Source organism: Eubalaena glacialis, chromosome 4 (genome assembly GCF_028564815.1).
Source record: "Eubalaena glacialis isolate mEubGla1 chromosome 4, mEubGla1.1.hap2.+ XY, whole genome shotgun sequence".
NCBI classification, from domain to species: Eukaryota; Metazoa; Chordata; class Mammalia; order Artiodactyla; family Balaenidae; genus Eubalaena; species Eubalaena glacialis.
In genome coordinates this window covers 62,359,804-62,387,006 of record NC_083719.1, presented here as the reverse complement: position 1 = coordinate 62,387,006, position 27,203 = coordinate 62,359,804, and the positions used below count along the sequence as shown (strand labels likewise).

The 27,203-nt window shown below is 45.3% G+C and overlaps 1 protein-coding gene across 2 annotated transcripts in view; it reads left to right on the top strand.

The window, feature by feature from the left end:
- Positions 1 to 10,471: 10,471 nt before the first annotated feature.
- LHFPL2 (LHFPL tetraspan subfamily member 2) overlaps positions 10,472 to 27,203 on the top strand; it is a 173,170-nt gene continuing 156,438 nt past the window's right edge. Inside the window, exons 1-2 of one of the 2 annotated variants that reach the window (XM_061189382.1) lie at positions 10,472 to 10,860; positions 24,811 to 24,889. The gene's annotated coding sequence lies outside the window, so the exon portion shown is untranslated. Of the gene's footprint in view, positions 10,981 to 24,810; positions 24,890 to 27,203 lie in introns of both variants that reach the window. The other variant, XM_061189381.1, reaches the window with a different exon arrangement.

The following is a 27,203-nucleotide window of genomic DNA, read 5'->3' as shown; positions in this document are numbered from 1 at the left end:
AGCATTATTAAATGGCTTTATTTTGCAATATTGAGAAATGAGAGACATTAATACATTTTCTCAAGGTAATTTCATAAGTCAGCTCCTTGAAGAACACAGTAAATGCACAAACAATCTCTTACATTAAAATGTTAGCAGGTTGCTGGCATTGTTACCTTCAGGCATTGGCAGATTTCCTTTACTTACAATGTCATGAGCTTGGAAGCTTTAAGAGGTGTTCTGGGCTGAGAGAACGAGAAGCTATGCTTCTGGACCACAGCCAGTTTCAGACAAAGAATAAGAAAGATTTAACAATTTGTTTTCTAAGTTTGAAATGTTTCTCCTGAATTCCTTTTGTATTATCAGTAAACATGGCAGTTGCTTTTTCTTTTGAGGTCTCCGAAGTTAAAATGCACTTTAAATAATGGTTTAGTTCTGAACAGGCATATCATATTGTCTTTCTATTGCTGAAGTGGCTAGTTTCTATCAGGCCAAAGAAAGTTCAGGTTTCTAAGAAAACGTTGCACTGACAGGAAAAATCCCACATTAGAAGACACAGAGATGGTGTCTGATGTAACTTTATTTTTAGGATATGTTTATCGATTATTTTTTCATGTTAATTTTGATCCCATCAGCAATCACTAAATGCATTAAGCCTTGCATTGAAACTTTATTTTGACTTGAGGATCAATAATTCCCTTAGGATTTGAGGGCTTTATCTGGTTCACAAAGATATGAAGTTTTCTAAAGTAGTATTTTGTATGATTGCAAAAGAACAACTCAGAAGAAGGGAACTTTTCTTTTTACTTGTTATTAAGTTGTTGAACTAGGTAATGAGGTGACACCCATCAGGAATACTGATTTAGACCACTAGTAGGTTTCACATGTCCCCATAATAAATGACAATGATATATAATTTAACCCAACCAGGATAAACTTCTAAAAAGAGTTTCCCAGCCTCTCTCAAACCCAGGATCATAAAATCGCCTGGGAAAGTCTTTCCCACAGCCTGTTAGCTGACATTTTTCATTTGGCTGGAAAGCATGCAGTATGCCAAGATTTATCAGCACTATGTAATGTTGGTGTAGTTCAAGTTATTGAGACAGAAGCTGGTATCTTCTAGCGCCTGAAGGTCTGTTCCTGGCTTGAGTACCAAGGAAGGTATAGCTGAGCCCAACTCCACCATCTTTTGGCAAAGGGAAGAATTTGACATTGGTCTTTAAAGTTTCCAGGAGGGAAGCTCCAATGTCACATATCTGTGGCCCTCCCACTCATAGGTGGGGTATGTCACATTCACCATGCCTGTCCCGGAATCTGGTCACTCGTCCCACGTTTGCTGCCTCTGTGGCTGACGCAACCTGCTATGCATCCCCCAGCCTGGAAACCTGGAGGCCATCCTTGACTTCTTTTCCTTCACTGACCACCCAGTTGGTGCTGCAAGCCCACCGCCATCGCCAATGTAAGTCCTCATCCCCTCCCCTGGAAGGTAGGTCTCTCCATTCCCGGTATAGCTCTCATCCAATCCATCTCTTCACATAGCAGCCAGAGCAATCTGTCTAAAACAAGATCTGATGGTTCCTGGGATTTAAAACCTTCAATGGCTTCCCATGGACCTCGGATTGAACTTCTTAATGTGACTCCTAGGGTGTCAGTGGTCCCACTGCCATCACCCTCCTTCCCCAGTCAACTTTTTCTCATCCCTCGCTTTTCCTCTCTGAATACCCTCAGTCATGCATCCTCTGGTGCTTTGGGGCCTTTGTGCAGGCAGTATCCTTTGTCTGCGTGGACTGCCGTCTACTTTTCACCTTGCGAACTCTTACTCACCCGTGAAAACAAGGTCACAACCCCCAGAGACCCTCCTCTAATACCCTCCCCTCTCCTCACCTGTTGTCACTGCTGCTGGGCTCCCATGGCACCTGCTCTTATCTGTAGCACAGCACTTTTACCTAGATCCTTCCTCCCACCCCCAAAAGGCTGGGTGCCTTTAGAGGACTGGGACATGCAAACTCTGTATCCCAAGCTTAGCACAGTGTAAGCTCAGCATTGTGTATTAGAGGAATGCTATGTATTACAGCTATTTATTTAATCCTGGCCCCACTGGCAATCAAAATATGCATTGATCTTCATTGAACTACATCCATTCACTAGATTTTATGCTCTTTGAGGATGGAGTCCATGCTTAGTCATCTTTGTATCCTCCCTATGCACAGTAAGCGTTTAGCAAATGTCTACCAAAATTATTCCTGGTTGTATCTGATAGCGCAACCATTTTCTCCTATCATTTTTCTTTTTTTAAAGTGAGATGTATTTCATGTACCATAAAATTCACCCACTTCAAGTGTATAGTTCAGTAGTTTTTAGTATACTCACAGAGGTGTGCAACCATCACACAACCTAATTTTAGAACATTTTTGTCACCCCCCCCAAAAGAAATCTGTACCAATTAGCAGTCGCTCCTCACTTTTCCCTACCCCCAAACTCCACCCCAGCCTAGGCAACCACTAATCTATTTTCTATTTCTATAAATTTGCATATTTTAGGCATTTCATATAAATGGAATCGTACAATATGCAATCTTTAATCACTGGTTTCTTTCACTTAGCATAATGTTTTCAAAGTTCATCCATGTTATAGCATGTATCACTTCTTCATTCACTTTTATGGCTGAATAAAATGAGAGCATATTGTGTGTATATATACCACTTTCTCTTTGTCCATTCACCAGTTGATGGATATCTGGATTTCCACCTTTTGGCTATTATGAATAATACTGCTTGAACATTTTTGTACATGTTTTTATGTAGACATGTTTTTATTTCTCTTGGATATATAACAAGAGGGAAATTTCTGGGTCATATGGTAATTCTATGTTTCACCTTTTGAGAAACTATCAAACTGTTTCTCAACATAGCTACACCATTACAGTCTCACCAGCAATGTTTGAAAGTTTCAGTTTCTCCATTTCCTCACCAATACTTGTTATTATCAGTCCTCTTTATTTTAGTTATCTTTGTATGTGTAGTGTGGTTTTCACTGGCATTTTCCTGATTGCTAATGATGTTGAGCATCTTTCCAAGTGCTTATTGGTCACTTGTATGTATTCTTTGGAAAAAATATCTATTTAGATTCTTTGCCCATTTTTTATTTTATTATTATTATTATTGACTTGTAAGCATTCTTTATGTATTCTGGATACACATCCTTTGTCAGGAACATGTTTTGCAAATATTTTAACCCATTTTATTTTTATTTCCACTTTTTTGATGCTGTCCTCATGTCACACAAAAGTTTTTAGTTTTTATGAAGTACAATTTATGTATTTTTCTCTTTTGTTACTTGTAATTTTAGTGTCATGTCTAAGAAGTTATTGCCTAACCTAAGGTCATTAAGATTTACTCCTATGTGTTCTTCTAGGAGTTTTATCATTTTAGCTCTTACATTTAGTTGTATGATCCATTTTGAGCTAATTTTTTTGGTATGGTGTGAGGTAGGGATTCATATTCCTTGTTTTATATGTGGATATCAAGTTGTCCCAGCACCATTTGTTGAAAAGACTATTCTTTCACCATTAAAATGTCTTGGCACTTTGTTGAAAATCAGTTGACCATAAATGTGAGAGTTTATTTCCGGACTTTCAATTTTACTGCATTGAGCTATATGTCTATCATCATGATAACACTACAGTGTTTTGATTTTCATATCATTTTTAAAAAGAAGACCAGGAAAGCTGTGTATTGGAAAGTTGGGAAGAGTGGTCTCCTTGAACTGGGAGAAGATTCTTTTTGCAAGAATATGGATGTCAGGGAAGGAAATAAACATCTACTGAGCACTATTATATGTTAGGCATTATAGTAGATGCCTTCACATATGTTGTGATAACAATCATGTAATAGTTGTAATAATCCCATGCAATAGGTAGAATTATCCCCATTTTAAGGCAAGGAAACTGAAGTTTGGAGAGGTTAAGTATCTTGCTTAAAATAATTTAGTAACTGGTGAAAGAAGTGGGATTTGTACACAGTCCCTAGGACTTCAAACCCATGGTCTTTTCATAACAAGGAACTTTTCTTACCGCACATCTAGTGAACACAAGCTGCATCTGAAGGCAGTGGAGGGACTTGAATTCATTAATATCAAACATTTTTCTCATGACACTCTAGGAAATTAAAGGAGTACTTGTAACTATTTTGAGACAGTTGTCTAACAGCAAAATTTCACAGGATATTTCAAGAAATCACTCTTCAACTATAAAAACTAGCTTTGTGGTTAATTTTAACTTCACAGCATATGTTATTCTCATTTATATGACCTCAAAAGTGTTGAACATTATTTTGTATAATTAGCATAGCACAATGCCATCCTGTTGGAAGAAAAGCTAGAACTAATCTCAGCTATGTGGGTGGATTAGCCTTGTCCTTAGTTCTTGTTTTCATTGAAAACCTTCCCAAGGTTGCTCTGAAATGAATACAGGTCATAGTTGTCAAATGAGTTCTATGTGAAATAATAGAAGATTTAGAATTGAGAAAGATTTGTGAAGTCAGCGAAGAAATGGCATCATTTTTTTTTGCATAATTCAGTTGATACAAGCTCCATTCTTTTTCTTTTCTTAAGTGAGAGCACAGAGAGTATCTTCTGGGTCCCAGAGTCTGGGTAGAAGTTAAGTTTAGATAATGCAGATTCAGCCATGACAGAAACACAGTCTAGACAATTCTGTCATCTCTTGTTAACTTTTTACCCTCTCTGCTCTGCAGGGCAAGAATCTGTTGCTTTCTTTCAGTGAAGATGCTGCACCTAGATGTTTAGATTGTTCAGTGTCGCTTATGTAAAGATTCCCATGACTCAATTCCTCTTAGAAGTTAGTGCCAGGAAAAAGTTTGCCTAACTTAAGAACAACCATGATGTTTTTGCCAGACCATGAGAACTATATTATTCATTGTATGTCATTCTTGTCTTGACTCTTGGAAGCCCAGAGCTAAATTTAATGTTCAACTATGTTAAACCAGGACCCCGGCAAGAGGATCTCTTACCTCTTCTGTTGTTTTTAATAACAAGTTACTCCAGGGCCATTTGGAAGTAGGTAGAGTACATGTTATAATCCATAATACTAAATATTTTTATTATCAATAGAAAATAATATATATTCTAACTCTAGCACTGTGTGAAAATAGGGTGCCCAACAGTTGCTAGTTTTACAGATATACATGTTTATGCTCCATGTTTCCAGAAAGAGAATTGTAAGAGAAAGAAAAAGAAAAAAAAGTTTCTTATAGGCCAGGTTTTCAGATTGGAGATTAGGTTTTTTCAGTCTGGGTTATATTAGGCACAAATATCCTCTTCACAATGCAAGAAAACAGCAGGAATTTCCTCAAATTCTCATCCTAGCATTGTTATTAAAACAGGCTGAATATTTTCCAAATTTCATTGTAGGTACTAGTGAGGGTAACAGTAAAACCTTACCTATTAGAGGTTTTGAGAGCAACACATAATTCATAATCGAAAACATAAAGCTCCTGAAAGCACAAGTCAGGGACCAGATGCACAGCATTGTTCTTATAAAGGGCTACAGCATGCTTTCTCGGGGTGGTTTTATGTGTGTCACGAATACTGTAAGACAGCTAATCCCCCAAGCTTCTTTGTATTTTGTACCTCTTCCGAGAAAGGTTTGTAATCCAGGAAAATGTCTGCAGGTGAAGATTCAGAGTGAATAAAAGTTCAGTGAATTGAGTTTGCCAGTTACATATTATTGAGCAGCTAAGAATGTGGCAGAATTTGCATGCAACTTATAAAGTAATATTGCAATAAAACATTCTCTCATATGGAAATTTCCACCTCACTTCACGGTAAGCTCAACTGGATGAGGGCCAGATACATTTGTTTATGGCCGTGATGACATAATAGGAGGAAATAAATGAAGCACCTTCTTGGGTTTAGTTTTGCCAGAGTCACATGGAGTCTAGTTCTGGAACTAGAGGCAGGAAATTTGACGATTACTTTAGGAGAAGTCAGTGGCAAATTAAGACTATTGCTTCATTGATAGAAGAAAGGAAGGCCTGGAGGTAGATACTGTGGCTGGAAGATAAAAGTGGCTGACAGCCCTCAGTTTCTTCCAGAAGAGAACAAATGCCCACAGTTCAGTGCTCTTATTTCTCTCATGACTTAGCCGTGGTGTATTTTCAGGGCCATGTTTCTCTTTGGCTTGAGTGTGGACAGTGTCCTTAATAGATCCGTGAGGGAAAAGGAAGTCTTTTCTACAGTTCATTGAGATTTCATCAGGAGCCCATGGCTGACTTGGTCCTACTGCCATCCCTTTATGTGGTTATTGGAAAATCCTACATGCTCATCTGCACTTGTAATATTTGTTCTCAGTTGGAGACGTTTTGCTATCCTCATTCAACAGATAGTCTAGCACCTTGGTAATGGGGGGAAATTTCTTTTGTATTTACAGGCTCAATTTTCACCCTTGACTTAACTGCCAGTTGGAAGCAGAAATTGAGATATGACATTACTAAGTCCATTGGAGACTTTGGCCAGGTCATTCCTATGGCCCGAAAGATGGCTTCTGTCTCACATGGCTTCTTTGTATAATTCGATCCATGGAATAAAAAGGCAGAATGAAAATTTTTAAGAGAGTGATTTTTCATAGGACCCCAAGTTGGTAAACTATAATTTTGCTAGTTTCCTTGAAGAGATTCTCAGCTTAAACTGTTTCATTTTTTATGTGATCTTCAAAAGACATGGATTTTCAAGTTTGTGTCTAGCACTGAAATCCTATGATCACAGTTTTAGGAAACAGAAAGCTCTCAGAATGGGGGCGGTGGGGGCTGGTTCTGAGTGGTAGATTTTTATGAAGATGAAGAGACAAATTTAAAGTTAATCAACGAAATAGAGTTATTTGTAGTGAGGTGGATGGACCTAGAGTCTGTCATACAGAGTGAAGTAAGTCAGAAAGAGAAAAACAAATACCATATGCTAACACATATATATGGAATCTAAAAAAAAAAAAGGTTCTGAAGAACCTAGGGGCAGGACACGAATAAAGACGCAGATGTAGAGAATGGACATGAGGACACAGGGAGGGGGAAGGGTAAGCTGGGACGAAGTGAGAGAGTGGCATGGACTTATATATACTACCAAATGTAAAATAGATAGCTAGTGGGAAGCAGTCGCATAGCACAGGGAGATCAGCTCTGGTGTTTTGTGACCACCTAGAGGAGTGGAATAGGGAGGATGGGAGGGAGACGCAAGAGGGAGGAGATACGGGGATATATGGATATGTATAGCTGATTCACTCTGTTATACAGCAGAAACTAACACACCATTGTAAAGCAATTATACTCCAATAAAGATGCTAAAAAAATAAATAAATAAAATAAAGTTAATCAATATTCAGTATGCTGACAATCATAATATATCCAATGTATCTGTCATAAATGCATAGTTTATTTACATTCCAGATTCATACTCAGAATAGGATAAAAAGTGTTCACACATGAAAATACCTAGCTTTGTTGATGCCAGTTACACTAGGTGGGGTATAATGTTCAGAGAAGTGAGTGATCTGCACAGGCAGGTAAGTTCAGAATCACAACATTTTAGCCAGGCACCACTGTAATTTTACCTTATGACCCACTGGCTCATAATTACTTTCTCCCAGGGTCTTCTTGTCATCTGACCAAACATTGTAGGTACCCTTTAATTTCTTATAATTTCCTCCTCACTTATCTCCCAGTAAATATTTCTTGAACATTTGGCTGAAGCCCATGATAGAAGCAGCACTCACAATAACCCAAAGTTCCCGCTGTCGTTCTTTCTCCAGCCGTGCCTTTCCAGAGAACTTGGCAGGCACTTTCTTCTTGAACTACACCTTTTAGCCTCTCTCTCCTTCTGTCCTCCCTCCCCTGCCCATGCCTACTTTCTTGCTTCCTGTTAAGCATAATTTATCTACTCTTCAGATCCAAATGATCCTATCTGGGGATACTTGCTTTGATTTTAGTCCAAATAGCAACAAACGTGGTTCTGAAAAAAACTTTCTTTTTAGATTTCCCAGGTGGTTCTCCTGTGAATTCAGTAACACAGGGTATAAAATGGGTGTAAACTCCCTTTTTTACATATTCCGGTAGGTATTTACTGTGTCAGACATTGCGAAAGATACACAGATATGAGGCTTGACTCTAGCCCTCAAAGAGACTAAAATGTAGATGAGGCATCAATTCAAGTTACATAGATATGAAACATAACACAACTCAATAATATGGATCATCCTGTGATGCCATGTTCAAGTACCCACCGTCCACGAGGGCAGACATTTTTGTGTTTCTCTTTATTCGCCGATGCGTTCCCAGTGCCTGAAACAGTCCCTGGCATATAGTAAGTGCTCAACAGATGTGTGGAATGAAGTAGAATCTATTTTCTAAGCATGGAATTCAGTACAGTACAGTCTACTCTGTTACCAGCATGTTTCTGTAATGAAAGCATGTGTAACAAATTAACTCATTCATGACTGATATGTAAGGAAAGGATATTAGTAAAATGCAGTGGTTATGTTGGTTCATATGCAATTGTTGCCAGCACCTTAATATTCTGCACCATCAAGAAAAAGCAGCTGCAAACAAAACACAGCAGAATGCCAGTTGGGGAGGACACACAGTGCTATGCCTGATGTTCATTCACTCCATGTTCTTTCTCTTGGATTGGTTTGACCATGAGCTCTAACTTGGGAGGGGTGAATTCACCTCTTACTTGTACATTTTGTGCTTACCTTCCTAACTCAGCAGCCTCAAACAACTCTCCTTCCAATCTCTTCATCAGTTACTTCCATCTTTTTATAAAGGTAAAGTCCTATATTTATATTTACTGTAATATTTATTAGGAATTGAACGTGGCTCTTAAACTCTGCTAGCATGTTTTTTGGAATGGTTACTGTTTTTGTTGGTGCTCTGGTTGCAGTGTTACATAACTTCTGAGTTGTTTCTTATCCTATTTCCCCCATAAGCCTTGTTATTTCTAGTGCATGATTTCAAAAGTGGGAAGATCACACACATCCTTTTATAGAAGAAATGTTGTACTACAAACTTCATTTTCAACGAAGATAAGTGGGATTTGGCTGTGGGAGAAGATGAAAGACAGCATTCCAGTTCTGGCAAGAGCATCAGCACCTCCCATGTTTCATACAGTATGGAACCTTCGGGGGGAGGGGAGGACCCCCCCCCCACGCTGGTGAGAGTGCCAGGCTCCAAGGAGTGGGTAGGTGGATGGCTTCGAATGGAAAAGTTTTTAAGTAATTCATAATTTTCTGTGGCAAAGTGCCTCCTAGAGCTTCTAGAACAGGAAGTAGCCTGCCAAAGCGGTGTTCTAGAACCATTAGCGTGTAGGCTAGGAGTGTGCAGATGGATGCCAGTGCAAAGAGGGCCAAGGCAGGGAACCAGGGAGGAGGTCACTTAAGCTATGAAATCCCGAATCAGCGAGAATTAGGAAGGTGGCAGGGGGCTTGGAAAGGACGGGGCAATTGGAAGGACCTTAAAGAATCAATGGGAGTGGCTATTGGCAGTGGTGGAGAGAGGCCCCAAACTGACTGCTAGGGTCTGAGTTCAGGCGATTAGTGGCTACAGGTGACCCAGGCGAGAGGCTGAGAAGCTGAGGACAGGAGCAAGTTTGCCAGGAAAAAAAGACAAGAAGAGTTTGCTTGGCAAAATGCTGCATCCCGACGTTGAAATCACAAGGAATCTTGTCACCTTAATTCGTGGCCATTTAACTCTGGGTTCTTTGCTCCCCACCCTGGGGGCGGTGAGGGGCAGTTAGTGAGCCCCCTCTCTGGGCAAAGATGCCTTTCCAGACTATTAGCTAAAGTGCCTTAGAAATTCACCCCGAAACCATATTTTAAGTTCAGGGGAGGATGTTTCAGGATCCCAAGCAATCAATTTACGTATATTCTTTGCGGCTGTTCGCACTGAGTTTCCTTTCTTAGAGACTCCCAGGGCGAGGAAATTTACGCCCGGACCCTCGACTCCGGGCGAGGAAGGCGAGGATGGGGGTCCAGGCACCCCCAGCCCACCCTCCCGCTTTGGATTCTCCAGGACCAGCGGGCGGACATTCTTCCCGCTCGGGCCCCGCCTGGGGAACCGCTCCGGGCGCTGCCGAGCACGCTCTCCGCCGAAAGAGTCCGGGTTCTCACCCCCGACGCCGACTTCGCCGTTCCCCGCCTCCCCGGCCGGGCGGTGCGCACTCTCCGGGCTCCAGACGATTTCCCGGAACTGTGCTCGGAGGTTTCCAGGCGCGGCTCGGGGGACTCTGGCGGGACTCCGGGAGACGCTGCCGCCGCCCGGCGGGCGCAGGGACCGGCTCCCAGGCCCCCGGGCCTCCGCCCCTCCTCTCGGGGATCCCCTTTCGCCCACACCCTCCCGGGCCCCGCAGGACACTCCCCCCGGAGGCCGGGCCTCGTCCGCCCGCCCCCGCCGCGTCCCCGGCCGCCCGCCCCGCCCCGCGCGCCGCGCCGGGAGAGCCCCGGGCCCCGACCCCTCCCCCCGACGCCGCCCGAGAGCGGGACGCGGCGGCGATGGTGACTGGGCAGCGGCGCGGGGCCGGGTCCTGGGCAGGGAGGCTCGGCGGCCTCTTTCTTTCTCTGCCCCCGCCCCTCTTTCCCCTTCCTGCGTGCTAGCCCCGGCAGCGGCCGAGGTCGGCGCTCTCTCCTCGCCTCCTCTTCCTCCTCCTCCCCTGCCCGGGGACCCTCTCCCCTCCCTCAATCGCCCCCTCCTCTCGCCGCCTCCTCTCCTCTCCTCTCCCCTCCCCTCCCTCCTCCTCCTTCCCCGAGTGGCCGGCCGGGCCAGAGAAAGAGAGACCGAGAGAGAGAGAGAGAGACAGAGGTGGCTGCGAGGAGGCGTAACGGTAAGCCCCGGCTTGGGGAAGGCAGCGGGCTCGGAGCCGGGATCGCCGAGCCGGGACCGGCTGAGTTGGAGTCGCCGGGCCCGCGCGCTCTGCGGAGGGAAAGCCCGCAGCCTCCGGCAGGTAGGGCACCCGGCGCGGGGCTCGCGGAGCCGTCGGCGACCAGCGGAGTCCGGGTTGCGTGCGCGGCGGCCGGCGCGGGAACTTCTTCCCGGCGCCCGAGGAGCCCGAGGGGAGGGAGGACCGGGCCGGGGAGGCGCTGGCGGGACGGTTGCTGGACGCTGGGAACGGGAGGGAGCGCCGCTTCGGCTCTGGTCGCCGTGGTCGCCCGCAGCAGAAGTGGAAAAAAGTTGTGCCTGGAAAGACGATTTTCCGGGAAGCCGGCGCGAGCCCAGCTCTCTCGCCGCTGCCGGCGGACTGAGACCGGCGCTCGGGTCCCGGGCGCAGCTTGGCGCGGGGCTCGGCGCGCCTGGTACCGCGCCCGGGGGCCGCCCCGCGGTCGCCCCCGCGGGGCCCGGTCTGCGGCGTGTGGGTCACGCCGGCCACAGACGTCAGCGGCTTCTCAGATCTGGGCTGCATTTTTGTGGGCAGCGCAGGGATTGGGGGTGCGGGCTGGAGGAGGAGGAGGTGGGCGTGGAATGGGGAAGACCACATCTGGCCTGAGTGGGTTGAACCCAAGGGATGGGGTGAAGGACAGCGGGGGACTCTGTGTTTCCGGACGTTTTTTAGGCACAGAGTTGTGTGTGTGTCCTTTTTCCCCTTTCATTCAGCTGTCTGGTGTCCTTTGAACTCAGAAGGGCGAAAGCATTTTCTTCAATCCTGTTCACCTTTTCTCCCGTTTCAGGAGGGTCGTGAGTTTTATGAGAATCCTTGAGCTGTTTCCTCAATGGGAATAAAGTCTCACTCCCCCATCCCACCCCCACCCTCACTCCCACCTGGGCCATTTCCTGTATTTAGCGCGTTTTCTACTGTGATTGTGTGCGTTCATGTAGGTTTCCATCAGCGACCCACAAGTAAAAGGAGAGCTTCTGTCTGAAATCGCAAAGCGGCCTCTGTAGACAAGTGTGTGCTGGAGCCCGAGCGGGGAGAGGTGTGGGCGGGAGGGAGAGGGGGAGCTGTTAGAGCCTGGTGCGGAGAGTTAAACCTGAGTAACCGAGTTCCGAGGGACGTTTCTCCTCCGCACGTTGCTTTTGCTTCGCCCATTCGCCTGAGAGAGCTCCACCCGCGCCAGGTTTAAGCGATGATGGATGCGAATTTCTTTGGCGTTGCTCTTTCCCGGATATTCCTCTTTTCTACTGGTCCTCTTTAAAAAACGACTTCTCCTTTTCAAATGTAAGAGATAGGGAACACATGCTGGTGGGGAGATTAAATGTTTTTACAGATAGGGAAAAGAAAACCCAAGATTCTCATTTCTTTTTGCTGTCATACTGTGATAGACTTGTTATTAATCTTTGTCAGAGATCTGATTCTGATGAAATAATATTGGAGGAGTTTGAGGTAATACCAGATAAAACCCAACGTCATGATAATGTTTTTCCTAAGTGGTTACACAGGGAGCAGATAGTGTGTGTGGATTGTTGTGGTGTGTTTGCAAAGGGTGCAGCAAACATTTTATGCCAGGAAAAAAGACATTGTGTGGTGCAGGAGTTGGTGGGGTTAGGGAGGGGAAATCATTTGTCTTCAGAGCAGTCCAATTAAGAAGAATAATTACACTGCAAATGAACATTCTTGAATATATGAGTCGCGAGACATGAACCAGTAATTTGTCTATAGGAAGGAAAATGAATCTTTGTGGATTAGAGCAAAACGGTGCCTTCTGGAAAAAGTAATATATGCTCTTTATACATGTGGATGGGCTCAGATGTGTGGACTGACGAATTAAAGAGATTTTATTGCATGTAGTGTTTGGGCAGGGCAGGGAGGAAAAGTCCATAGTAGGAGAAGATAGAAAATATATAGAAAAGTATCCATTTTTAATGGACAACGTATACAGCTTCTCAACTTCTTTATTGCAAAGAATTGACAAAAGAGGAGACCAAAATGTAGGAGACCCAAAATTGGGGCTGTTGAGTTTCCAGAGGTGTCACTTACTACCTGAACCTGGGACAAGTTATTTAATTTCTCTCAGCCTTGGTTTCTGTGTCTGTAAAATGATGGTAATAAAGTTCAAGTCAAAGAATCACCTGGAAGTCTAACTATGATTATGTACTTTTGCATAGAACTTAGGGTGGTCCCTTATGCTGGGTGAGTGCTCAGAAAATGTTGATGATGGTTGTCAAGTATTTCAAATGCCCGGGAGAAAGCAGTGCCATTCAGAGAGCCGGGCTGCAAGGGGAGCTGACTTTGAGCGACTGCTGATTTTAGGTCGGCCGATGGTCGACCCTTAGTTGAGGCTGTCCCTGTGCCCCCAGCAGCCCACACTCAGAAACATTTGATCTTTCTAGAACTTGTAGGCTGCATCTTTTTGGCCCCTCTAGTCAACCTTTTCTGGGACTCCAGCTGTGGGGAATGTGTAGTGCAGGCTCCGTGTGGGTCTGAGGACCTGAGCACAGGTGTGGCCTGTAATTCCAAGCCTCACTGCCCCCTTGCAAAGGCACCTTCTCAGGTTCCAGGTCCCACCAAAGTCAATATCGACATTTTATTTAAGAAAAAAAAAGAAAACTTGAGTGGTGGACATGGTGTCTCTTTTGGGAATTCTAAAGCAGTGTTTTCTCAGTGTTTACGGCTCTTAGAAAAATACAAATAGTAAGCAAATACCTGATCTCTAGAATTTATTCCAAAAAGCACCTTTAAAGTATGTCTTGGGGTTAATGGAACATTGCCCAGTTTTTCCTAAGGTTGTACCTAGTTGCAGAATGAACAAAAGGCATTCTTAGCAAAACAGTAGTTTTTGGAGCTGGGGAACTATGCTGTATATTTCTTTTCTAATCTGGGAGGAATGCCTGTTTGCTCATTCATCCATTCTTTTATCCAGTCATTCAGCAAATACCCATGGAGCCTCTTGCATGGGCCAGGCTCTGTTCTGGCCTCTGGGAGCATAGCAAGAACCAAGAGCAGACCTCTCCACTCACAGAGCACTCATTCTAGTTGGAGAAGCAAACTCTGTGTGTGAAGGACCTCCATAAACCCAAGAAGCTCTCTTTTTTGTTTAGAAGTGCCTGCGCTGGGAAAGCAGCGTGCTGGGCGTGCTTCTCTTCCACAAGCCAGCCAGCTTGGAGGGAAGTGATCTGGCTGGGGGTGGTGGCCGGGGCCAGCTGGTCCTGTGGGTCCTCCACAGGGAGAAGGAAGAAGGGGGAGCCTGTTTCTTTCTGTGCTTTATAATAAAGCATGTGTCCTGTTTGAGTAGAATCACCAGCCAAAGTGCCACGAGAACAAACGGGTTTTTCTCCGAAGTGAGACTTCACAGCCTTAGAAAGGCAAAGAAGGAATCAAAGGTCAGATCTGATCATCAGCTTATAAAACCCAGATTGTGTCCAGGGAAGAGTCTGGTCTGGTACTTAAAATACTGGACCCTTTGCTGCAGGAGGCGGGCCCGAGAGTAAAGGGAAGAGTGGAGACTTAGTCCCTCATGTACCTTCAAGGTTTTTTTCTCCCATTACTTTTAAGGTTACAGTAATACCTGGTACAGTAAGAATGCATTATGTTTGGAGTCTAGAAGGCTCGAAATGCTATAAGGTCATCAGGGCACTGAGAGTAGCTGTTTGGACTAGAGGCAGAGTGGTGTAGGGAAGTCCCTGAGGGTGCTGGGTCTTGGGTGCTGAGCTGGGGAGTCTGAACTTCATCTCGAAACCTGTGTGGAAGATGGGGAACTTGCAGCAGGTGATGGACCTGATCATACTGTGCTTTAGAAGGAACTCTAGGTGGGCTCGGTGACAAGGAGGCCAGGGCCGGGGATAGCAGGTGAGCCGGGAGGTTAGTACAGGAATCCCGGTGGGACTTGGTGAGGGAGAGCGGGAGAGACCTGGAGAGACTGACCGCACTTCCTCGGTCATGTCCCATGGGTGGGCTCTTAGTAAGAGGGAGTCCAGGGTGACTGGAGTGGGTCATGGCGCCTTTCACTGAGTGAAGCAGCTATGGGAACCTCAGTGTGGGGAGATGGCGAGGAGTAATGAGTTCAGTTGAATCCACAGCTGAGTTGTGAGCTGTCCAGGGAGAGATGCCCAGCAGAGCATTGGATCCACAGGCAGGAAGAGAGGTCTGGAGCTGGAGATGAAAGATGGAGTTATTTTTACAGTAGCAGCAAGTGGTTGGCTGGTCTCTTGAGGTTTACTCAAGAGTGAATAGTGAATAGTGAATAGTGTTCAGGGTGAGAGTAATCTGTGTCCTTGTAACTGAATTTTTCTCTTTCATCCTTTCAACGGGACTAACAGGGTAATCAAGCCCCTGACCTTGGCCTTCAATGACCAGACTCTTACTGGTGTTATTTTGCCGACTTGTGAGACCTGTTTATTGTTTTGAACTGAGATAATTTAGAGGAATGTACATAGAATGGCTCTGAACATTTTTAATAGCTAGGATGTACAGCTGATAAAATCGATCCTCCTCCACCCCCGACACATCTACATATTCTGGACAGACTGCGTTCTTCCCTGAATTCCTAAATAGAAACCCTAATCCCTCATTGTGATGGTACTTGGAGGGGGCACCTTTGGGAGGTAATTAGGTTTAGATGAGGTCATGAGGGTGGAGCCCCCATGATGGGATTCGTGTCCTTCTAAGAAGAAGGAGAGAGTCTGGAGCATGCTCTCTCCACCGTGGTGAGACTGTGGCCATCTGCAAGCCAGGAGGAGGGCTTTTCCTAGGAACCCAGTCTGTAGGCACCTTGAGAACTTGTACTTGGAGAACTAGTGTTTTCCTTTCCACCAGGGACAAGGCTTATCTGCCTTGTTTTTTGAAGTTACCATATGGCCCTCAAGGGGCTGTTAATTTGAATTTCATTCATTTGTGGAATAAAATAACGTGTGCAAAGTAGCCCCCAGTGAATGCCTGTTAAAGGGCGGGCATGCTATTTGATTTGTGTACAGCCTTACTCCTCTTACTGTTGTGGATTTAGGGTACGGCCAGTGGGAATTATTAATCATCGTTAGTCTGTGTAACCAGCAATAATGCCTCGCCTTGCTCTTGCCTGCCTAACTGATCTGCCATTGAAAGGAAAACTGGTAGCCTAGACAGACTGCAAGGATGTAGGCTAAAATTCTGACTGGTTATTTTGGACTCTTGGGGTTACAGGTGACTATTTTCTTTAGTTTTCTGCTTTTCAGGTTTTTTAAAAGTAGATGTTACTTAAAAAACCAAAACAAAACAGTTGTTGGTGTTTTCTTCCATTCTTTTTTTGTGCAAAACTGTATCAGCAGTTTTGGCCACAGCACCATACACCTCCTTACATTTGGGTTACATCCATGGTAAAGCGGGTCTTTAAAAAGACTTGAAATTCCTATTTGTTGTAAATGTAGTTGTGGAGGAATGTAACCAGGCCTGGGTCCTGTGACCCAGAGCCAGAATGGGGCAGCTTCCTCCCAACAATAGGAAAGGACCCACTCCTTCCTGTCGGTACACTTTGTATGTTTTCATAAACACTGTTAAGTGTGATCTGAGAGGTGTTTCACTTCTATATCTAAATGTGTAAACATCTGTCAGATTGATATGTACCTAATTAAATATCTATAAATATATATATATATATAAATATACTATACTCACATGTGAGTTTTTTTTTTTTTTTTTCTTGTTTTCAGTTGTTTCAGTGTTCAGTAGAACTCAAACCAGCAGTGAGATCTTAAATATCCCTTTAGCATCAACTTCCCCACATTCCCGGAAAGTTAGAGGGACTCTCTTTCCTCTACTGATTCTATTGTTCAGCAATTTCTCTCTTTCCACACTGAGCTGTGTTGTCAAGGGCACCTGGAGTTCAAGCTTCCTTTCTCCTGGGGCAGGCTGCAGTTGGGCTGAATTTCACATGTTGTTTTCCAGTTTTGAGGCAGTTAGCCAGTTGTTTAAAGACGCCTGTAACTGCATAGACAGTAGCCACATTTAATCTTCAGATAAGTGGTGCATGACACACTTATTACTCAGGACAAATTAACCTCTTAAAAATTTATAACTTTTCTCTCACCCATAGGGATCAAATTTTCTGAAATTAAAAATAATAGACTGGCCAGTCTCGCAACTACAGACTTACCAGTAATTGGTGTTTTTGTGTTTATAAATGGCTACCCTTTGTATATGAAATATACACGTAAGGAAAACACGGCTCACAACTTGAAAAACAATCTAAAATCACATCTTTTTTTTTTTTTAATGGTTAACTGTCCATTCCTAGAAGATGATTCTGCACAGGGAAGTATGTCTAAACAGATATTTACTCTGTCATTTGCTCATTCTTATAGTAGCCACTTCAGGGCTTTTCTGTGCTGGAAGCTCATAATTTACCAACCTGATTATGATTCTGCACAGATGCGTGCTGTAATATGTAGCCTATGGTGCCGGCTTACACAGGTGACTATAGGTCTTTGGGTTTGAATCCTTTCGGTAAATGGGTTGCTTAGGTTGTCTTGTCTTTTTTTTTTTTTTAATGTGTTTTTTCCAATTTGTGCTTGGGTCTGTTGTTCTTTTCTTGATTAGTAAAGAAAAGGCAGCATTAAAGGGAGCTAAGCTGATGTGGGGAATGTTTAAACTATAATCCAAAGCCCAAAAGAACGGTAGCCGGTGCAGAGGCCATACTGAATAATAAGAACACAAGTGGTGGTAGCGATGAACAGATGGGGCAGGTTGTGTATACACCTGTGTGGACAGGCGGCCGGGGGACTGTTGAGGATAGTCTGGTCAGCTGTGCTGCACAGGGACCACTGTTCCCCTTGGTCTGGAAACTAGACTCATGGACCCTAAGTATGTTAGCTTTCTTAGCAACTACATTAGTCAACAAAACTTACATGTTTTTAAAAAAAATTTAAACATTTTAAAACAAGAACTGTCGTCAGGTTAGATTTCCTCTAGCTTACATATGTGTATTTGATTTTTTTAAAAAATTATTTTATTTATTTTATTTTTGGCTGTGTTGGGTCTTTGTTGCTGCACGTGGGCTTTTCTCTAGTTGCGGCAAGCGGGGGCTACTCTTCGTTGTGGTGCGCGGGCTTCTCATTGCGGTGGCTTCTCTTGTTGCGGAGCACGGGCTCTAGGAGCACCGGCTTCAGCAGTTGTTGCACGTGGGCTCAGTAGTTGTGGCTCGCGGGCTCTAGAGAGCAGGCTCAGTAGTTGTGGCGCACGGGCTTAGTTGCTCCTTGGCATGTGGGATCTTCCTGGACCAGGGCTTGAACCCGTGTCCCCTGCATTGGCAGGCGGATTCTTAACCACTGCGCCACCAGAGAAGCCCGTGTTTTTGATTTTTAAAATCTTGGCCATAGGACTTCCCACTTCTTGTCAAATTTCAGCTTTCTCATCCTGGTGTGTGTTGTTCAGCCCATCGGGATGATTTTGAATTCTCACCGGTCATCTCTCATGTCAGCCACCCCTCTGGGCTGAGTGCTGTTCTTTGATCCATTCTGCTCACCAGTCATCCAAGTTCTTTGAGTCCTTTTCTGCCTCTGCTCTGTTCAGCCTCCCCAGTCATTCTCCTCTTAGTAACCAGGGGTGTGTCAGCCTTTGCAGGCAGCTAGAGGGCAGAGGGTTGGAGTCTGTTCCACGATACAGAGGAAGCTAATCATACTCGTGACCTCGACCTCATTAACATTGTGCTGGCCAGAGCGAGCCAGCATTCCGTAGTATTGTTTGACTTTGGATCGTCTCTACTGATTTGTGGTCGTGGGGTCCATATTCCTGCCCCCTCAGGGAGCCTGATAGGTAGAGGAGCCGGAGGAGAATGTAAGGGACGTCAGTACTTACAACCTCCTTTTAATGCCCTAAGGTGGGGCTTTGGATTGTCAGCTGTCACTGGGCCCCCGCTGATGGTGATTTGGCTCCAAGACAAAGCAAGTCTGAGAAGACTTGTGTAAGGATTGTGAGGGAAGAAGGCCTCTTAGAGTGTGGAGTCGCAGTGGGTGGGCTGGTGAGCTGGTGCCTCTCCAGGTGGGGTGAAAGTCTCCCCGTGGTGGCACTCTCCATGCCTTAAAGCAGGGCTTCTAATGCTTGAAGGTACACAAGAATGATGTGGAATCTTGTTAAATGGCAGATTCTGATGAAGCAGGCCTGGGCTTCTGCATTGCTGATAGGCTCCCTGTGAGGCTGGTGCCACTGGTCCTGTGGAGCAAGGCCTCACCTAGACTGGGACACGACTGAGGCTACGGATTAGTCAGCTGGAGACTCAGACCTGTAAAGGCTGACGCCAGGAGGGTACCTGTAGGGGCTGGTTTAGAGTTTGTTGCCGGCTTCTTGGGACTGTCTTTATTGGGATAACCCTGAGGGCTCTCAACCCTGTCACTGCCATTTGGCCTGTAACAGCCGCAAGGAGCAGCTGTGCCGTGGGGATTCCCTTCCATCCTTAGGGCAGGGAGGGAGGTCATGGAAGGTCTTCCTGGTGGAATATGGTTAAGCTAAAGGGAGAGGTTTTGTTTTTGCTACATTTTAATGAAATTGACTTCCTCATTACCTGATGATTATATTCCATAATTTTAACTACTTAAAGAAGGCTCTGACTTCCTCCAGTTAAGCCTGCCTTTTCTCACATGCAGTATCACTTTGAAGTTATGTGACTACAACGTTTTAAAAAGTTACATATTGTTTCCTTTGGAAAGTTGTTTCTGAAACTTGCCTGACCCTCTGCTGGGTGCTGGTTAGACCTATGTTCTCAGACCCTGTCCTGGAGTTTTGACTTCATAGGTTTGGTGTGGGTCCTGGGAATCTGAAATTTTTGAACAAAGTGTCTAGATGGTTTTTATAATTGGGCACGTTCTAGAAGCACCATTTTCGAGAAACATCAATTTAGAAACCTGTCCATCTGAGCCTGTGTTATCAGTCATGTCTGAGGGGCACCCTTACCTGTTCTTTTCTTGGCCTCCTAGATACTTGGTTGTGAAGGGCTGGCTTTTGTCCCATTGGACGCACTTCAATTTTTATCTTGACTCATGTTTTCATTCTTACAGTAAGGCTCTTTCTTATCTTGGATGGGACCAAATCAGAGTCCCTTGTCAACAGTGTAAGAGTCAGTTCTGAAGCCGTTATTTTTAGGAAGGTTTTACAGACACTGATTATTAAGTGCTTTGGGGCATTCTTGGAGATACTGGGCTGTACACTTTGGGCCTCTGCAGAGAAAGGAATGTCTTGAGGCCGACTTCTCCCACTCTCTCCCCTGCTTGGGTTCAGACACTGGAGATAATATTAGCGTGTCCCCTTCCTAAGTAAGCGCTGACCAGAAATGGATGGAGAAGGGATCCTCATCCTCCAGAGACAGTTTGGTTCTGACCCAGGTGAATTGACAGATGGAGGAGATGGACTTTGCACGTCATTGTATCAACATTAACCTCCATTTTTACAAATGCAGGATCCATCTCACCTCCATCCTAGGAGGTGGAGGTGTTTTCATAAGCTGACACTTAAGAAACAAATGAAGTGGGAAGTGGTCAGTGTGATGGGATTGGCGGAGTGTGGAAGGGGCTCTGTAGCGAAAAGCTGGAATTCACTTATTGTTGTGCCTAAAATTTTACCTTTAGAGGAATTCGGGTGAAATGGTTCTCTTTAAACCTCTTATTCAACATGTAAGCATCCATAGAACAGGCACTACATTAGTTACTTAGGACTTAACAGGAAGAATTTCATAAAATGCCAGCAAAGATCAGGGTATGAAGGGAGTGGACTTTGATGGGGTGAAGTGTGGGCACTGTGAGGGCAGGGCTAGGGCAGGGCCACCGAGGACAGCTCAGGTGTCCGGAGGAGCCCAGGATACCTGGTGGTGGGGGGCAGTAGGCGGAACTAATTCTCATTCACTTAATATGTGTGTGTGTGCACGCTGTGTAATAAGGGCTTTAATATCTTTGATGATGCATCTGGCATACTTCTTTCTATCTAGTGTGGCCATTTCACATATACCTGACCAGTTGTAATGAAAAGCCAGGTGATCTAGATATGAAAGTTAAGGTTAAACACCGTAATTGTGCTTGGGATTATGTTGCTCTTTTTTTTTTTTTTTTAGTCTATTTAATTTTGAGAGAGAAGCTCAGGAAATGATCCAGTTTCTGTACCTGCTTATCAGGAGAACTTGGCCAGCAGCAGAAACCTTTCCTTCTCCACTAAGGGCCTTTTCCCAGTCAGTTTTGAGGAGGACTTGACTCTTCTGAGACCTCACGCCACCTAGAAAGTGCTTTAGGGCATGCCTTCTCTCTCATAGCTGCAAAAAATATTTACATTTTAAAGAATTTCTCAGCTCTTAGCTGGCTGAAAGAAACTCTGAACTTGGCCATTCTGGTGCCCAGCTGAAGCTTGTCTGAGTGGTCTAGGGTGTTTTCAGAATAGCGTGGAGATGGTGGGGAGAGTCTTTTTGCCACTGCTTGACCAACAGAGAAGTTACACACAAGTACATCCCAGGGACCAGAACTCTGGGAACTTTTACAAACTGACCCACTCCAGAAAGAAACTTGACCCTTCCATGAAACCATGGGAGCTTTCTGGATGGCTTCATTGTTTCTTTCCTGGAGTGGTCAGATTCTGTATCTGGGTGGGAGGAGAAACATTGTCCCTGTTCCTGAAGCTGGAGTTTCCTTTGTCTATTCTGAAATAAAGGAGGGCCACAGAAAAGGATGGGGCATTTCTTAGGGAAATGAAATCCTCCTGAAGTACTACATCCCCACCCCAGAGGTGGGCCCGTGTACTCTTCCCCATGGTCCACAGGGCTAGCATCATTTCTAAGTATCGATAAAAACAGCATTGTGTGGACTTCCCTGGCGGTCCAGTGGTTAAGACTCCACACTTCCACTGTAGCGGGCACGGCTTCGATCCCTGGTCGGGGAGCTAAGATCCCGCATGCCTCACGGTGCGGCCAAAAAAACCAAAAAACCAAAAAAAAAAACCCCCAAAAAAGCTTTGTGTATTTCCTTTTAAGCATAAATGGACATCACAGTCCCTGTAGAGTGTGAGGCCTTGAGCACGGAGGTGCTGTTGGGGTATCAGACCGGGCTATCTCTGTACCCCGTACTCTGCTCACCGCCACCCCCGTGCTGGCACTGCCCCCACTTAGTGCTTGCTGCCTTTAGGGAGCATCAGAGTCACCCGGAGGCTGGTTAGGACACACACTGGCTGCACCCCACTCCCGGAGATTCGGAGTCACTAGGTCTGGGGTGGGCCGAGAATTTGCATCTCCAACACGTTCCCAGGTGATACTGATGCCGCTGGTCTGGGGAGCACAAGTTGAGAAGCACTGTCACACCAGGCACTTCTCCACCTTCTGGAGGGTGTGTTGGGACGGGCAGACTCTGCTCCTGATGGCGTGTCTGCCGGGGTGGAATCACTTAATGCTGGAGGAACGGGTAGTTCAAAAGCCGTGGTTCACTGGAGGGAGCCCTAGCCCTGTCTTCTTACCCTGGGGCCTTCTCTCCTGCTCGTTACTACAGAAGACCAGGGATGTGGCCTTTGGGGTAGCTGAGGGGGGCATTCCTTGCCTCCTTGCAATCCCTGCTCTCTGATGTTGCAGAAGGCTTTCTGGACCATGCCGCTCTCCTACAGGAGACCCCTCATGGGCTTGCCATTGGCCTTAAGAGAAAGTCCAAACTCTCCTAAAAAGACTGCCAGTCTCCCTCTCGGCCTCTGAAATACTCCTTTTTCTTGTGAACTCACTATGTTCTTCTTGCTTCCTGGGCACCCATTTTGCTGTTTCCTCTGCCTGGTATGCTCATAGTCTGGCCACCTCTTGCTTATCAGACCTCAGCTTAGCCATCACCTGCTCTGGGGAGCTCCCTTTGACCTCTCTGGGGTCAGCTGGTGCCTCTGCAAAGGCTCCATGTCACCTTGTGTTTTCCTCACTTCAGCTTCTCTCAGCTGCGTCAAGTTCATGATTACCACCCATTTACTTCTCTGTCTTTGTGGACTGTCAGCTCCCTGAGGGCGGGGAACCCATGACATGGTCATTCACATGACTCCAGGCTTGGCATGGTGCCCGGCATATCGAAGGCCTTCTTTTTTTTTTTTTTTTTATCTTTATTGGAGTATAATTGCTTTACAATGGTGTGTTAGTTTCTGCTTTATAACAAAGTGAATCAGCTATACATATACATATATCCCCATATCTCCTCCCTCTTGCATCTCCCTCCCACCCTCCCTATCCCACCCCTCTAGGTGGTCACAGAGCACCGAGCTGATCTCCCTGTGCTATGCGGCTGCTTCCCACTAGCTAGCTATTTTACATTTGGTAGTGTATATAAGTCCATGCCACTCTCTCACTTCGTCCCAGCTTACCCTTCCCCCTCCCTGTGTCCTCAAGTCCATTCTCTAAGTCTGCGTCTTTACTCCTGTCCTGCCCCTAGGTTCTTCAGAACCTTTTTTTTTTTTTTTTTTAGATTCCATATATATGTGTTAGCATACGGTATTTGTTTTTCTCTTTCTGACTTACTTCACTCTGTATGACAGTCTCTAGGTCCATCCACCTCACTACAAATAACTCAGTTTCGTTCCTTTTTATGGCTGAGTAATATTTCATTGTATATATGTGCCACATCTTATCCAGAGAGTTTTTTTTTTTTAACATCTTTATTGGAGTATAATTGCTTTACAATGGTGTGTTAGTTTCTGCTTTATAACAAAGTGAATCAGCTATACATATACATATGTTCCCATATCTCTTCACCCTTGCATCTCCCTCCCTCCCACCCTCCCTATCCCACCCCTCTAGGTGGTCACAAAGCACCGAGCTGATCTCCCTGTGCTATGTGGCTGCTTCCCACTAGATATCTATTTTATGTTTGGTAGAGCATATATGTCCATGCCACTCTCTCACTTTGTCACAGCTTACCCTTCCCCCTCCCCATATCCTCAAGTCCATTCTCTAGTAGGTTTATGTCTTTATTCCCGTCTTACCCCTAGGTTCTTTTGTTTTTTAATTTTTATTTATTTTTATTTTATTTATTTATTTTAGGCTGTGTTGGGTCTTCGTTGCTGCGCACGGGCTTTCTCTAATTGCGGCGAGTGGGGGCTACTCTTCGTCGCAGTGTGCAGGCTTCTCATTGTGGTGGCTTCTCTTGTTGCGGAGCATGGGCTCTAGGCACGCGGGCTTCAGTAGTTGCAGCACGTGGGCTCAGTAGTTGTGGCTCGCGGGCTCTAGAGCACAGGCTCAGTAGTTGTGGCGCATGGGCTTAGTTGCTCCATGGCATGTGGCATCTTCCCGGACCAGGGCTCGAACCCATGTCCCCTGCATTGACAGGTGGATTCTCAACCACTGTGCCACCAGGGAAGCCCCCTAGGTTCTTCATGACCTTTTTTTTTTTTTTCCTTAGATTCCATATATATGTGTTAGCATACGGTATTTGTTTTTCTCTTTCTGACTTACTTCACTCTGTATGACAGACTCTAGGTCCATCCACCTCACTACAAATAACTCAATTTCGTTTCTTTTTATGGCTGAGTAATATTCCATTGTATATATGTGCCACATCTTCTTTATCCATTCATCTGTTGATGAACACTTAGGTTGCTTCCATGTCCTGGCTATTGTAAATAGAGCTGCAATGAATATTTTGGTACATGACTCTTTTTGAATTATGGTTTCGAAGGCCTTCTTGATCATTCTGTGAGATAGCTATGGCGGGGAGGAAACCAAGACACAGGTGGGTTAAGTGCCTGGCTTACCATTACCCTCCAAGTTAAACACCAGGATTCTCACCCACTTCTCTGATCCAACCCCTTGGCCAAGTGACACTGGCCAGGTTTTCTGCTTTGAGGCCAAGGAGCCTTAGGCACGGTCTGCAGGTCTCTACTGGGGCTGTTAAAAGACTGGCTATTCCAAGTTAACAAAAATGGCCCTCTCCTGTTGTTTTTCAGGTAAACTGGGAAGCAGACTCTTGAGTTCACAGCTGGCCTGTGGTTTTTGCATCTCATCAAGGAGCTCCTCCTCGTACAGGTAAGGGGTTGCTTCCTGCATCTGCTCATGTTCAGGCTGGTTGTGGGAAAACTCCAGCCATGCAATGCGCTCTGATAACCACCCCAAGGTCTCATGCATTAAAAAGAAAATCCTTAAATATAGGGTGGCAGCTCCTCTAAGAAAGGTGTAAAGGGACTTCCCTGGTGGTCCAGTGGGTAAGTCTCTGCGCTCCCAATGCAGGGGGCCCGGGTTCGATCCCTGGTCAGGGTACTTAGATCCCACATGCATGCCGCAACTAAGATGTCAGCATGCTGTAACTAAAAGATCCTGCCTGCCGCAACTAAAAAAAAAAAAAGATCCCACGTGCCGCAACTAAGACCTGGAGCAGCCAAAAAAAAAAATTAAAAAAACGAAAGGTGTATAGTGGTCACCTGCCCCATTGAGTTATCGGGTGAAGATGTTTATTGACCTGCCTGTCTTTCTCCTGGATGTTGCTGCCCATCTCAGTGCCCAACGCTCTTTCCTTTTTGCTGGGCACCCTTCACCTCTCCATTTGAGTTGGTGCTTTAGAATTCCTTTTCCTCATTTAAGACTCAGCCAACATTTCACTTGTTATTTACAAACTGTCTGAAAGAGAGGGTGTTCGGAGCATAGCCTTTTCCCAGCTTTCCGGCGGAACGAATCGCTGCCCCTCTGCTGACACAGCACACTGCATGTGCCCGTGGTGAGCTTTACTTACTTGTTTGTACACGTCTTTTCCCCTAGTGTGTGAGTTCTTTTTGCTACCATCTCCTATCTCGCATGGTTTCTGGCATGGAACAGACTTTCAGTAAATGAGTGAATGTTCATCTGAGGAAAAAAAAAAAAAAAGCCCTAGTAAACTAAACTGAGGCACAGCTACAAAAAAATGATAATGTATTCCTAAGGCAATGAGCTGATGTGTAGAGTGCCTTTTTGGATTAATGACATGGCTGTTTGCTCACATTACCACGGGTAATTGAGAATGTGCCATAATATGTTAAGTGGTCAGGAGTTTAGATTCTTACCCCTATTGAAAAGGATGAGAAGTCAGGAGTTTTTGTGTCATTGTCAGTAAGGTGCTAACTGACAGCCTGGGACCCTGAGCCACCAGCCCCCTTGGCTGCCCCGGGAGAGACATCTGTCTGCCAGCCCCTGGGAGTCCTGGGCAGCCCCAGGATTGAACGTGTAACCAAATGTTTGGCAGTAAGGGAGCAAACAATTGACTTGACCAATTTATAACCCAGAGGAAATAAAAATATTTCTAAAACACAGTTTAGGTTTAAATAATTTTAATAAAAAGCTTTTAAATCATGCATTTCCATTTCCCCTGTAGTCTTAGTATGCTGGGATCTTTGAGAGACACACTGATTGGCTTGATGCCATTTTGCTTCATCCTGTGGGTTGGGAGTAGCAACCCCCAGGGCAGTGGTTTACCTGAATCTGGAGCCAGAATGGGGCCTGGGTCCTTTTAGGAACTGGCAGGTGGCTGAGTTCCCAGAAGCCAGGGTGGAGGTGGGACGGGAGGGACTTCGATCTGATTAAAGACCGGCGGTCACACAGGAGAATGCGGTCTTGGGTGTTCGTTCCTGCCTTTTTTTTTTTTTTTTTTAATTTATTTATTTTTGGCTGTGTTGGGTCTTCGTTTCGGTGCACAGGCTTCTCATTGCGGTGGCTTCTCTTGTTGCGGAGCATGGGCTCTAGGCGCGCAGGCATCAGTAGTTGTGGCTCGCGGGCTCTAGAGCGCGGGCTCAGTAGTTGTGGCACACGAGCTTAGCTGCTCCACGGCATGTGGGATCTTCCCGGACCAGGGATCAAACCCGTGTCCCCTGCATTGGCAGGCGGATTCTTATCCACTGTACCACCAGGGAAGTCCCCGTTCCTGCCTTCTTATCCTGCCTTCTTATCCTGCCTCTACATGAACAATACTCATTGTTCAGCCTTTCCATTTGCTTTGTTTGGCTGTGTGCAGCATGAAAGCAAAGAGAAAGAAGTTGTTTTCTGGTTTCTGGGTGTGCTTTCCACAACCTAGTAGAAGTACCAGCCAACTAGTCTCACATAAAAAAAGCGGTCACGTCTCCATGGTTTCTTCTGCTTGGTGCTGAGCCCCAGCCAGAGAGCTGCCTGAAGGAGAAGTTAGTGAAAGGCAAAGGAGTAGAGGAAATTTGACTCTCACGTGACCCTGTTCATCTTAAAGTTCCCTAGGGCTTGAGAAGAGGGAAGGTTTCAGCTTTGCCCAGGGATTTCTAGTCTCCATGGACTCCATTTTGTCTATCATACTTGAAAAATAAATGAAGAAAATTACAGTTTAAAAGCTCAGATGTTAATATATGAG